Source organism: Panthera leo, chromosome D1, assembly GCF_018350215.1.
Source record: "Panthera leo isolate Ple1 chromosome D1, P.leo_Ple1_pat1.1, whole genome shotgun sequence".
Classification (NCBI taxonomy): Eukaryota; Metazoa; Chordata; class Mammalia; order Carnivora; family Felidae; genus Panthera; species Panthera leo.
The window spans coordinates 72,071,128-72,085,386 of record NC_056688.1 but is presented as its reverse complement, the minus strand read 5'-3'; the positions used below and the strand labels follow the sequence as shown (position 1 = coordinate 72,085,386).

Sequence of the window (14,259 nt, the reverse complement as noted above, 5' to 3'; positions counted from 1 at the left end):
ACTGAGGGTGTGCTTATAGTAACAAGACTGTTTCTTCCCTTTTTGTGGCCTGAGTGACTTTTGAATTGGCCCAGTAGGTTGCAAGGAAAAGCATGGGCTTTGAGAACCTCAATGACTTGGTTTGAAATTTCAGTTATCCTATACTGGTTGTAAGATTATGGGCACACTTCTTAACCTTCTTGAGACTCAGGATTCTCATCTTCAAAATAAGAATAATATCTACTTTGCATGATTATTATATGCCATACATGCAAATACTTAAGCCCCTAGCTCGGTGACTGGTACCTAGAAGAGTGTTAGTAAATTGCAACAACTATTATTCTCCTTTAATTAACACTCAGCTCGAATGCCTCTCTGGATATCTTCAACTACCTTAGGCAGCTGGTTCTCTACTCACCATTTTTTCATAGCTCTTTGTGGGCACCTGCTATTGCTTACTCTGCATTGACCCACTAGATGTGAGCTCCTGGAAGCCAAAGATCAAATGGGCCCATCTCTGGATCTAGGGGCACATAAATATTTGTTGAATAGATAAAGGAGTAAATGAATAACAACTAAGATCAATGACAGCAAGGCTGAAATAAGTAAACATTTCCCTAAGAGAACAACTTTTGAGGGCTACACTCAATGGTATATATATTATGGTTCATGTTTTAAGATGTTTTTTATTTATTTAGAGAGAAAGAGCATGCATGTGAGCAGGGGAGAGAAGGAGAGAGAGAGAGAGAGACAAAGAGAAAATCCCACATAGGCTCTATGTCCTAGAGCCTGACGCGGGGCTGGATCTCACCACCACGAGATCACAACCTGAGCCGATATCAAGAGTTGGCTGCTTAACTGAGTAAGCCACCAAGGTGCCCCCATTTTCTTAAAACTACCTGAATGTTATTTGGAATCCCACCTCATGGGAAATGGGACTCTAAGATAAAATATATAATACATCAGATATATTATACCAGTGGCAAATGCAAATATTTATTGAGTACTTAACTGTGGGCTTGGCACTATGCTAGGCACTATTTATTTATTTATTTATTTATTTATTTATTTATTCATCTCAAAAGATAAACAGTGAAGAAACTAATGATTAGAGAGTATAAGTCACTTGCATCCAGTATCTAGAGTGGCAGAACAAGGGTTTGAACCCACGTCTTTCTGGCTGGTTTTGATTCTTAACCTATGCTCTTAACCATGACTCTCCCCGGCGTGGCATTTCAAAGGCTTTATTGAGGAGAATGTTGAAAATCTTGTAACCACTGGATCCGTGGGCCTAAAGGGCTCTGGAGAGATGCCCCCAGCATGGATGGTGAGGAAGAGGAAGGGTGTTGTGATAAGAGGAGATAACCGAAAAGAATGAGAGAAGGGGGGGATGATGGGGACAAACAAGATGGGGTGCCAGACAGATTGGGGGGAAAAACCCTCTGTTGACCACCATGGCTTGCCATGTTGGGAGGCAGCATTTTTAATACTTGGGCAAAATTTTGAAGTGGGCCGTACTAATGGCATAACCGAGGCAGGGATGATGGGTATGCAAGTGAAATTTTGTTTTGTTTTACAGTTTTAAAAGAACAACCATTATTGAAATAAGAATATTGATTTGTGTGTTAAATTAAAGCACATTGACTGTCTAGGAAAACATTGGCAGTAGGAAGAGGTCTTTTACCTCCCTTCCCCACAAGCCTTAACCTTCCCCCCCACGCCCCACCCCCAGCCTTTTTGGGTGTTCTATTTCTGCTAATCCTTGCTAAGAAGTAACTGGTGAGCAAGAGGTTAGCTGGTGGGGTCTCAAGGTGCGACCTTTCCCAGGGGCATTTGCATGTTAATAGAGGATACTGGGAACTCAGGAACAGCCTCCAGGTCTCAAATGAAAGAAGTCCTGAAGGTGGATGAGAGGCGTGGGCATGGCCCCCAGGGCCCCCTGCTGTGTAGGCCACGTTGATTCGGCCTGTGTGGATGGCCGCTGCTCTGGGCTTCTCTCCAGCTGCTTTTACAAAGAAGTGGTTTGGAGAAGAACAAAGAGATTGTGTTTATCCCCAGGCAAGTGTTCCCTTGCCAGGGCTATGTGCACAGTGCCCAGCTCAGAGTCTGCACCCAGACTCTGCTTTGCTTAATGGTTATTCGTTGAATGAATGAAGAAAGCTCTTTCCTCTTCCTCCCTCCACCCCCTCACACCTTCAGCCCTGTTGTCCATAAGCCCTTGAAGCCCAAGACTGAGGGCCCAAGACCGGGGCAACTTCTTTCTAGTGATAAGAACATAGCCAAGAAGAAATTCCTACCATTTGCATTTTATTATTTTTTCCTCCTTATAACTGGAAAACCTCAAAACTTGTGCTGAATTGCATGACCTCACTGACCACGTTTCATGTTCCTCGTTGAACTGCGGTTAAAACAATCTCCTTCTTAACTACGGCCAAACTGCAGAAAAGAAAATTCCTATGTGGACGTGTTCTCAGGCACAGGCACATTTCAGGGTCCTAGGGAAGGAAAGGGGCGGGGGACGGGGAGGGAGCCGTGAGGACAAGACTACTTTTCTGTTTGGCTGAATTCATCAAAAATGTCCAAACCCCATACCGAACATTCATCACTAATTAAATCCTAGCACCATAATTCAGAGAAAACAATTACAGCATTTAGAATTTTTAAAGGAACTATTATTGCTGCCTTGGCCCTTTTAAAAATTATGCTCCCCAAAGGACAAAATGTGATCCATTAATATGTATGTATTATTACTTTTTTTGTGAGGGAAGATTGCTGATGCCTGTGAATATGGAAGCATTTATCGGTTGCCGACAGCCGCTCAGTTGACTTGCAGTTTTAAGTGCAGTATTTTCTAGAATCTAAAAGGCTATAACATTAATTACCTTTTTGCCTTTAGCTGGTGGCCTGCTAGTTTCTGTCCCGTGTTCTCGTCTCTTACCTTGTCACACTGGCAACCTGCTTATGGAGTGAAGGGGTCGTTCAGACCCCAGAGTCAAACGATTGCTGCGAGAGATCGCACAATAATCCATTCAGTTGAGGGTGGTTCCTCCCAGTTACCCTTGGTGCCCAGATGAGTTCTTGGTTTTTTTCATTTTTCAGGTGAGGCCCCTCTGCGTGGAATCCTATGCTCGCCCCTGAGTGAAAGGCATTCTGAATTTCGAAGTCAGGTCTGTGACTCTTCTACAGCGAGTATGCCCCTGCTAAACTGGGATCTGATTTTGTTTCTGTTTCATTTTATCCTTCTTTGTCTTGATAATTTAACAGAGTTATAGAGAACCGAGTTAAGCCGAGTCTGGCACCAAGGATCACGGTTGGCCTCTGTGGAGCTGTAGTGCTTACTTGTGCATGTGCACGCGTGTGTGTGTGCGGGCACAGAGTACACATATGTATGTATATATATATATATATATATATAAAAATAAAAGCACGACTCAGAAACTTCCATTCGGCTCCCTGATCAGTCTATTGTCACATGCATTTGGCATTCATTATCCATGAGCCTCCGGCGCCTCTGGTCCTGTGCCCTGGCTAACAGTGATTTGGTTTATAGAGATCATATGGCAGGGAAACAGACCTTGAAAGACAGAGCTCTGAGAAGCACACTTGATGAATTTCCTATGATTTGAGTCTGGGTTTATTCTTCCCTGTGGCGGGGCAGACACCCCAGAGCACACGCGGCCGGCCTGGGAGCGCAGCGAGGAGTGGAGGCTATGACAATACCCACACTGTTTTTTTCTTCACACGTCTCGGGTTGCATTTCCTATCTGGGAAAAAAAGAAAAGGGAGCCTTGTAAGGGATCCAGAATCTGGGCAGGAAACCACACAGAGTGAAGGTTGCCATTGTCATTAGCAATTAATGTAACCACCAGGGCTGGAAGGAGAAAGCCCTGCCAAGGCTGAGGGGGAGGGGAGGGGGCGCAGAGGCTGTTGGAGGGGAGGGGGCCGCTTCCCCCATTCACCGGCTACCGGCTACCAGCTACCGTTGGATCCGTTGGTCCGAGGAAGGAGCAGGACATCTTCCCCAGCATTCACAAGAGATAATACGGTGCTAGAAGTTTTTATTTTAAAATAAGGTGTCTAGGACTTGATAAGTTAGTTATAAAATGTCACTGCCACCCATTTTTAGTTTCTGTGGCTCCAGGTCTGATTCCTTAGTCCCTTTGATAGGCTGTTTTTTTCTTCTCTTTCAGTCTGTTGAGACTCATTTTTTTTTAACAGTATTTACTGAGTGCCTGCTCTGTGCCAAGTACTTGGGGTGCTGAGCATGAAGTTGATGCTAATCTGCAACATGTGTTGAGTATATGTGTACCAGGCATGGTGCTGGGTATTTTCTACTCATGACCTCATCCAGGCATCACTGCAACTCTCTGAGCTAGGTTTTCTTCTTACCCCAATTTACAGATGGCATAGTTGAGGCCCAGAGAAATTAATTTACTCTCTCCAGGTCATAAAACAAATGCATGGGCTAACTGGAATTTGAGCCCAGGCAAATTTGTCCCTTCAAACCTATGCTCCCAATACTTGTTTTATGCCCTCAAAGAGCCCATAGTCAGGGGGAGTTTCCAGCAAGTTAATCAATGATTAAATGACAAGGTGAGGTGGGCTGTGACAAGGATAAGTTTAGAGTCTTCAGGTGTCCAGAGAATAGACACCTAATCTACCCTGGGGAGGCACTCAGGGAAGGCTGCCTACAGGAGGTGAGTTTGACATTCCTCCTGCCTTCTCTTGTGCCTCAGTAGTATGTTGGCCAAACTAGTCAGTCTGGAAGTGGACATTAATGTAGTAGTATCTCTGCCCAGCTTCCTATACAGGCGTCAGAATGTTCTGTAGCTCTGTCTAGTCACCAAAGATTTCTGCTTCCTGTGTCCTACGCAATGAAGTCCCAATTGGGACTGCCAGTATTTCTCCTACACTTGAAATGGATACCAATCTCTCTCCTATTCCTCCTCCCCCTTCCCTGTTTTGTCTCTCTGCTTCTTCATCCCTCCCCTTTCTGCCCCCACCCTCTTTCTCTTTCTTTCTGGTAGTTTAAAAAACGCCACTTTTCATTAATGTGACCAAAATGTCATCAAGTAGTTTAATGCTCTTTAATGTCCTTGTATCGTTTACGTTTTGCGAACAGTGTGGAAATGAATCCCATCTGTGGGTTCAAGAACATCAAAAAAGTTGGACAGGCTATTTAGACGTGCTACTTCACATTGCATTAGCGTGTACAATGTCAGGGGGCCGAGCCAAGCACGGTCTGTCCCAGCCTCAGCCCGCCCCTTCCCCAGCCTGGGAGGGACAGATCGCTTACCTCCAAAACTCAGAGGCAGTCTGGGGATGGGTTCTGGAAGGCTGCCCAGAGGCCCCAGGAAAAGTGTGAAGCCTAAATAAAAGATGAGAAATGATTCAGGAAAATCTCAATCTTCCTTTCTGGTGCCAAGATGCCCTAACAATAGCTTTTTCATCTCTCGGGTGAGAGGCTGGTTATAATGCTGTTTGACTTCTTCAAAAGTGATTAACTAGTCTCTCTGTCTCTCTGTCCCTGTCTCTTTCTTTCCCCTCCCCACCCCACTCCGGCTCCCCAGGGAAGGAAGCTCTGGGGCCCACATTAAGCTGACAGTTTGCAAGAAGGTGGCTATAAACCAAAACTGACTGGAGGGTGTCAAGTTCAGGGCCAGCAGAGCTCATAAAAGTGGTGCTCTCTGGATGGCCTTGAGAGGGTCTCAAAACCTCAATCAACAGCGTTGGTGATTCCTGGATGACCCTGTTGCTGTGGCATCACCCCGGCAAAGGGCACTGATGTTGGAGTCACCCCACTTGAATTCTGGCTCCTCTGCTTTCTAAAAATATGCTCTTGAGCAAGGGAACCCCTGTGTCTGTTTCCTTTCCCGAAAACCAAGGATACCAATTGTTTCAGCCTGCTTAGATGAGCTAACGGCATGAAGCGCATAGACTCCTGTCTGGCCATAGTAAGTCCTCCAGCAAGGTTAATCATCAGTTGTTCATAGTATTACTTTGTTATCCTGCTCTTGCAACCTCACCCCACCTACACTGTACCCTTCAGGTGTGCTTCCAGGTAGAGTCAGCCCCTTCTTCCCTTCCAGCTGAGTTCTCATCTCACCCTCCTCTGCAAGGATCGCAGTGAGTGGGAGGGGCAGGGGACCTTGACCTTGACTCCAAAATATCCTGACTTTTTCCCAGCTCTGTGGAAAAACCCCTCATTCGACTGCATTCCCTGGAAAGAAGGATGTGGCTTTTTATTTTCAGAAAAACAAAAACAAAAAGCAAAACAACAGAAAAACAAAAACAAAAAAAATGAACAAAACAAAAACAAAAAGCCACCCAAATCTTCTATTCCTCCCCAGATATGGGTAACAGCCGAGAGTGGATTTTGAACTGTTAATCATTATAGCTGAATGAATGATGACCCACCTCTCTAAAGGCTCTCAATCGGTAGCCAGTATTGTAAACCCCATCCCCCTTATTTTGCATTTGCTTTTATGAATGAATATTCTATAATTTTAAATGTAAACATAAGCAAATAACCTGATTGTTATTTCACAATCTTCAAGACAAGGTCATTCTGTTTTAACTTCTAAGTTAAATAAACAAAAACATTCCTTTAATGCAATTACCAGAAAAATAATTGGCTTCTAAGTTCCTTATAGGATGTGCTTTATAAGATGTGCGCCCATCAACCTGTTGGTTATTTATGCTAAGGCAATTTGGAGAATGCCAAGGGTGTTATAAGTGGACTTTCCTGGAGGCTTGTGAACACAGCTTATAGCAGCCACCGCTCCAGCCTTTGGGCTGAGACTGGTGGGAAGGACACTGGGTTCTAAGAATCAGCAGGCCTGGTTCTAAGATCAGAATCATCTCTTCTTGCTGTGTGAGCTGGGACAAGTCACCCAGGCTCACCCAGCCTGGACTTTTTCGTCAACGTAAAAGAGTTTCTGCCCGAAGAAGCTCTCAGTATCTTGTCATTGTGACCATAACATGAGCTCATCCTTCAGGCTTCATGAAGAAGGTCTTTCCAGACCTCCTGACTGGATGACATGCTAGAGCCTTCCTTAACCCGTCTACTTTCCATCTGAACTCACGGCACTATTGTTGGCTGCTGGTATAGCACTATGGCTAACAGCACAGACCTGGGAGCCAAGCTCCGTGGGTTTGATTTCTGGCTCTGGGGCTTGCTGGCTGGTGACCCTGGATAAGTCACCCAACTTCCAAGGCTAAGAATAGTATCTATCTCAAAGGACTATTGTAAGGATTAATTGACTTAATATGCGTCAGGCACATAGCCCAGTGCCTGACACATAGAAAATGTTCTGTATGAGTACATCGGCTTTTATTCTCTCCTCAGTTATTTACTGTCTCTCTTTAGTCCTTCACTGAGAGTTCTCTGAGGACAAGCACCGCGTCTGCTTCCACTGCTGTAGCTCACCCACCACTGAGCACCGTGCCGGGCACCTGGAAGATTCTGACAATTATTCTTTGGATTGTGTTGAAGTAAAATAATGTAAAAATGCTTTGTAAACCACTGTGCAAGGAATTTTTTTTTCTTACTAGTTCCGGAAGGAGTTTATTTGATGAAAGATGTCCAGGGCTCTCTCAGAATTGCTGCTGCTGCTGTTGAATGTGACAACATTTTGATCAGTTGACTAGTCAGTTTATGAATCACACTTGTTACCAGTCTTCCCTACATTTAGTTCTTGTCTTCCTGGTTTGTGCCGAGTGGATTTGCCAGAAAAAACCTTTGGGTTTGCTAATGCATACGACTCCACCACTCCACCGATGTTTACTGAGTGTCCCTTACAGGGCGGCCCCTGGCTGGGAGAGGCTGCAGACAGGAAGCAGAGTGGGACTCATTTTCAAGCTCACAGTCTAGGAAGGGAGGCAGATGTATGAATCCAGGCCTAGCCATGCATATTACAATAAATGAACACCTGATTCAACCTGGGCCAGAGTCCTTCCTTAGGATTTTATATATGGTGACCAAGAGATGCAAGGTCTCTCTTTCCTTTGGGGTCAAAGGCTGGTTAAATAGAAGCCTGGACATGTCTGGAGACCGTACTTACTCTTTCCATGTTGTCTGGGGAAAGCCCATGTGACATTGCAAAGGATGAAGACAACCCACAAAGTGAAATGGGGTGGGGAGTGAGGGAGAGCTTTGGAGATTCTTTGTCATCGCAGCAAAGCCAGACTACTCAACTCATATAGATGCCATCTCACTTAAAGGTCTTTCTGATACCACATACCATGGCCTGCAATTCCCACTCTTCGGAAAGCTTGGGAAATGAGTTAAGGGATTCCAAAGCCATGGATGTGCAGGAATCTTAAGCAGGGCTCTATTTGTATCTGTCTTGTTGTTGACATCCTAGTCCCTAATGAGGTCATTTGAACATCTGTAGCGTATCTGCCAAGAGCCAGTTAACTGGAAATGACATTAGTCACTGTTAGCACAGTGTCTCTTCCCCTTTCTCCCTTGGATCTGTGCCTTGGGGACACTCCGACACAGCTCAGAGGTTCTTAGGGGCCAGACATCAAAGGGAGGGATATAGTCACCAGCAGACCCCTGTCAAAACATTCAACATTTTACTTGTTGGTTCCCAACCTTTCTGATACTGAGGACCTCTTTCAGTAATCCTTATGTCTGAGTGTTGAAAGATCAAGTCTTCAAACATAAAGTGCTGATTAAGTCATAGTATACTTACTTGCTCACTTTCTATTAATCTGCCTTTGTATGTAGTACTGATCAGATCACACTAACAAGACAGAATTGATTTAATTTCAGACCAAAGACCTTTTAGTTGGGCTAGCCGGCATTAACTATGGTAAGAGGAGTGTTCCTGGTGGGTCTTTTATTTTCTTTTTAATTTACTTTCAAAAATGATCCATTATTGTTAGACCTTTGAAATGAATGAAACAGCTCAGGAATCCCTACTTTTTAGCACCTTAAAAATATGAGATCTAAAACTCCCTTACAGTCTGTCATTAATGCTCACTTTAAGAGGTGCCTGTGGGGCATGGGACCTGAGGTATAACACTGAGTTTGCACGATCACTGCCTACCAGACCCTGGGCCAGGAGCTTTGAAGTCCTAATATCTTTTGCTTATCCCCAGGCCCTGCAGAAGAACCAGAGGAGGGTCCAGCAGGACCAAGCTCTGGGATTCTTAATGTAGCTCTTAGCTCTTGGAGATGAAGTGCCAGTGGAGGCCAAGAGCCTCCAAATTGACCAGTACAACCAATTCACATCAAGATCCTAGTGCCCACTGCAACGAGATTCAGTACCCAGAAGGAATGAGGACATGGCTGTTCTGAGGGGAGAAGATTGGTCCCCCTCCCAGCTTTGTGTGTGTGTGTGTGTGTGTGTGTGTGTGTGTGTGTGTGTGTGTGTGCGTGTGCATGCGTGCGTATGCATGTGCACTCAGGAGTTGGTTTCCTCATAAATACTGCTTTCCTAGAGGTTTTTCACTATTTCCATCAACACAAGTAACCAGGCAACTGTGCTGTGACTTAATGGAAATGTTGGAAGGGGCCATAAATCTTCATTTTGGAGATGAGGAAACTGTAACCAAGAGGGGCTCTGAAGTGCTGGAGGTCACACATCAAGTAGGGGAAAGCCAACATTTCTCCCAGAACTTCTGGTTCCAGAGACTATCTAGCTCAGTATCCTTGGCATGCAGATGGGGAAACTGAAACTCAGAGAAGGTATGCCCTTGCCCAGGGTTATGATCAGTTCATGAAAGAACCAGGGGTAGAACCCAGGCCTCCTAATTCTAATTCCAGTGCACCTAAACACTTCAGATGCCTGTTACAGATGAGTGGGAACTTGGAAATTCACTCATTTATTCATCCACTCATTCATTCCACAAACCGGCTGGCCTTTATTACCCATTAGAAGTGATGACACATTTCCCAGAGGCCCCTTCAGCCATATCTCAGTGGGTGGAATTTCACCCCATGCTGAAGCCTAACCCAAGACTTTATCTCAGTGCCTAGAACTATGTCCAACACAGAACAGGTGTTCAGTAACGTTTGTCGAATGAATAAACGAGTGATTAATGGATAAATAATTAGCTTACACCATGAGGATCCACTGCTTGTGGATGGGGATGGGCAGTTTTTTGTCGTGGAGGATGCGTATGTGAGAAAAATTGGGTTCTACTAGCTCAGGGGGAAGAGTAAATGGATGTCTACTGAGTAGATGACCAGATGTCTACTACATCAAGCTTGTCCAGTTTCTATTATTACAGAGTCACCGAACACTTTTGGATGAGCTCAGCCTGTCCCACTCTATTTTGTTCACGCAAAACAGCCAGCAGGAGGGTGTGTACTGGCTCACTGGGGCTTGGCCAGGGTGGGAACACAGGGTGTCTATTCTTTTGGTCCACAGCAAAGCCAAGAAATGAATTGTGACTTCCTGGGGCAGCAGGAACTCAGGGTTAGGCTCCATTTGTTATCTCCCCTGGTGACAGGCTGGTCCCCAGTGATGTCATCTGAGCATCTGCAGGCACCTCTGCCAGGAGCCCGCTAACTGGAAATGACATCAGCTACCAGCAAAGTGACTTGGGCGCCCAGCAGACACGTCCCGCTGATCCCCTGTCTGGAGCTCATCTCCTGCCTACCTGGAAGTTTTCTGGCTGGCACTTTGGCAAACAAAGAGGCATTTGAGAGGGAATTAAGTTGACTTTAAAAGATAGCCTCAAAGTGTTTCCCAACACATTGATGCTTACATTGAATTATAGGTGCTAATAAAGCTGTCAGAGCCTTGGCGCGAGAACCAAACTCAAGCTGAAGGATCCCTGGGAAATGAGAATTCATCTGGGCCTGGAAAGTCAGTCCCTGGTCCAGCTGGAGGCTCACACACACACTACAAAGCTAAAAAAGGGCTGGAATTATCCATTTCCACCACCTTATGGATTGGCCCAATGGGCTTGCCATAGACTTGAAGCAGAAGGCAGATTTGGGGACTCCTTCATGTGCCATTGTACTCCTGGGACTGTCTTAATCCCTTCCTTTATAAAACACTCAGTGTGGCCATCACGACTGAGTGACTATCAGAATTTGCAGTTAGAAGGAGCCATGTTTAGAGTGTTGAGGAAAAGGACCTACCACAGAGCACTTCTGGGACTTGCCTAAGATCAAGGACTTTAGTGTCTGTGATTTGGTACAAACGACACACAGATAAGTCCTAGATCTATCTCACATACAACTCTACTTAACTAAGAATTTATTATATGCCAGTCCCTGTACTAAGCTCTATGCATTCATGATGCTTTGAAAGCATCCAGTAGTCCCTTGAGCAACTATGTGTGCATTCATTTCAACAAATACTTAAAAACTATGAGAATAGAGATCCTCAAACATGAGAACCTATGGCATTCTAGCCCCTGCACTGGACTCTCAGGACACAGTGGGGGACAAGACAGACACGTACTATACCGTCACTTGGGCTCAGTGGAGTGAGCAACCACCATTAACAATTGTAAATGCAGTGAGTATTAAGGAGAAATCTGGGGTGCTGTGTGAGGATATGTTGGGTGAACCCAAGGCTGAGGTGAGAAGGCAGCCTGCCTTGAGGAGGTAAAATCGGAGCTAGCAGCCAAAGAATGAGTGGGGGTCAAGGAAGGCAAAATGTGTGCCAGAAGAGCCAGGCTGCGCTAACGCCCCTGTGTGAGTTTCCTATGGCTGCCGTAACAAATTATTGCAAACTTGGTGGCTTAAAACAGCACAGATGTAGTCTCTGACAAATTCTGAAGGTCAGAAGTCCAAAATCAGTTTCACTGGGCTAACGCCAGGGTGCTGACGGGGCCGGTTCCTTCTGGAGACTCCAGGGAAGAGTCTCTCCTTGCTTCTTTCAGCTTCTGGTAGCAGCCAGCATTCCCTGGCTTGTGGCTGCATTACCCCAGCCCCTGTCCCAGCGCTCACAATTGCTTTTTCCCCTTCTCTCATCAGACCTCCCTGGCTTCCCTTTTTGCAGACATAAACTTATGATTACATCAAATCCCCGCCCCCCACCCCCCACCCCCATATAATCCGGGACCATCTCCTCCTCATCTTAAGGAATGTAATCACTTCTGCAAAGTCCCTCTTGCCTAATAAGCTAAGATTCACAGGTTCTGGGAATTAGGATGTGAATATAGTTGGGGACCATTATTCCATCTACCACAGTCACAAAATGAGGAAAAGCCTGGGAATGCATTTAGAGAAGTAGCATAGGATAGCGATGGACATGTGCGCTCCGAGTGCTGACTCCTAGGTTTGTAACCTGGCTATAGCAGTTCCTTGCTGTTTGATATTGGCTAACTTATTAAACCTCTCTGCATCTCAATTTTCCCATCTGTGAAGTGTGGCTAACAATAAAACCTACTTTATAGGATTAGAATACCGATAAAGTGAGTTATTTCAAGTAAAACATTTAGAGTAGTTCTTCATATGTTTATGTGCTTAGTAAATGTTAGTTTTTATTATTAATTATTATTAACTATCTTTATTTAGATATAATTTAAATATCACAATGTGGTATATAAATTATATATAATTATATTACATTATGTTGTATATAATTGACATATATACACACATAAATTTGATATACTTATATATGGCAAAATAATTGTCATCCTAGGTTAGCTGACACCTCGATCATGTCACATAGTTGCCATTTCTTTTTTTGTGGTGAGAACATTTAAAGTCTACACTCTTAGAAAACTTCAGGTACATAATATGGTATTAGTGACTATATTCACCACACTGTATATTAAATCCTCAGAACTTATGCATCTTGTACCTGGAAGTTGTGCTCTGACCAACATCTCCCCGTATTCCCCACACTCCAGGACCTAGTAGCCACCATTGTAGTCTCTGTTTCTATGAGTTTGAATTTTTTATATTCCATATAAAGTGATATTATACTCTGTCTTTTTCTGTCTGACTTATTTTGCTTAACATAATGCTTTCAGGGTTTTTCCATGCTGTCATAAATCTTTTTAGTGTTTATTTCAGAGAGAGAGAGAGAAAAAGCACGTGGCAGAGAGAGAGGGGGACAGAATGTCTGAAATAGGCTCTGTACTGACAGCAGGGAACCCGATGTTGGGCTCAAACTCAAGAACTGTGAGATCGTGACCTGAGCCGAAGTTGACGCTTAAACGACTGAGCCACTTAGTTGCCCCAATGTTGTCATAGATTAATTGACTGTATATTCTTGGGATTATTTCTGGATTCTCTGTTTTGTTCCACTGATCTGTGTGTCTGTTCTTATGCTGCTACCACACTGTTTTGATTACTATAGTTTTGTAACATTGTTTGAAATCAGAAAGTGTGACGACTCCAGCTTTGTTCTTGCTCAAGATTGCTTTGGCTATTCGGGGTCCTTGTGGTCCCATACCAATTTTAGGGATGTTTTTTCTATTTCTATGAAAAATGCCCTTGGAATTTTGATAGGGATTGCATTGAATCTGTAGATTGTTTTGGGTAGTATGGACATTTTAAGAATATTTGTTCTTCTAATCCATGAGCATGGAATTTCTTTACATTTCTTATGTCTTCTTCAATTTCTTTTATCAATGTCTTATAGTTTCCAGTGTGCAGATCTTTCACCACCTTGGTTAAATTTATTCCTAAGCATTTTATTCTTTTTAATACTATTATAGATAGGATTCTTTTCTTTTTTTAATTTTTTTAATATTTATTCATTTTTTTAAATTTACATCCAAGTTAGCATATAGTGTAACAATGATTTCAGGAGTAGATTCCTTAATGCCCCTTACCCATTTAGCCCACCCCCCCCTCACAAAGCCTCCAGCAACCCTCTGTTCTCCATATTTAAGAGTCTCCTATGTTTTGTCCCCCTCCCTGTTTTTATATTATTTTTGCTTCCCTTCCCTTGTGTTCATATGTTTTGTGTCTTAAAGTCCTGATATGAGGGAAGTCATATGATATTTGTCTTTTTCTGACTAATTTTGCTTAGCATAATACCCTCTAGCTCCATCGACGTAGTTGTCAATGGCAAGATTTCATTCCTTTTGATTGCCAAGTAATACTCCATTGTGTGTGTGTGTGTGTGTGTGTGTGTGTGTGTATGTATATATATATATATATGTATATATATATATATGTGTATATATATATGTATATGTGTGTGTGTATGTGTATATATACATACACACACACCATGTATTCTTTATCCATTCATCCATCCATGGACATTTGGGCTCTTTCCATACTTTGGCTATTGTTGATAGTGCTGCTATAAACATTGGGGTGCATGTGTCCCTTCGAAATAGCACACC

At 43.8% G+C, this 14,259-nt stretch overlaps 1 long non-coding RNA gene across 2 annotated transcripts in view; it reads left to right on the top strand.

Moving 5' to 3' along the window:
* The window catches only part of LOC122200918, a 154,966-nt gene that overhangs the window by 73,317 nt on the left and 67,390 nt on the right, over window positions 1–14,259 (top strand). The window contains exon 1 of one of the 2 annotated variants that reach the window (XR_006193989.1): window positions 3,076–3,146. The exons of the other annotated variant lie outside the window; for it this stretch is intronic. This is a non-coding gene — a long non-coding RNA (uncharacterized LOC122200918). Of the gene's footprint in view, window positions 1–3,075; window positions 3,147–14,259 lie in introns of those variants that run through there. 2 annotated transcript variants of the gene reach the window in all.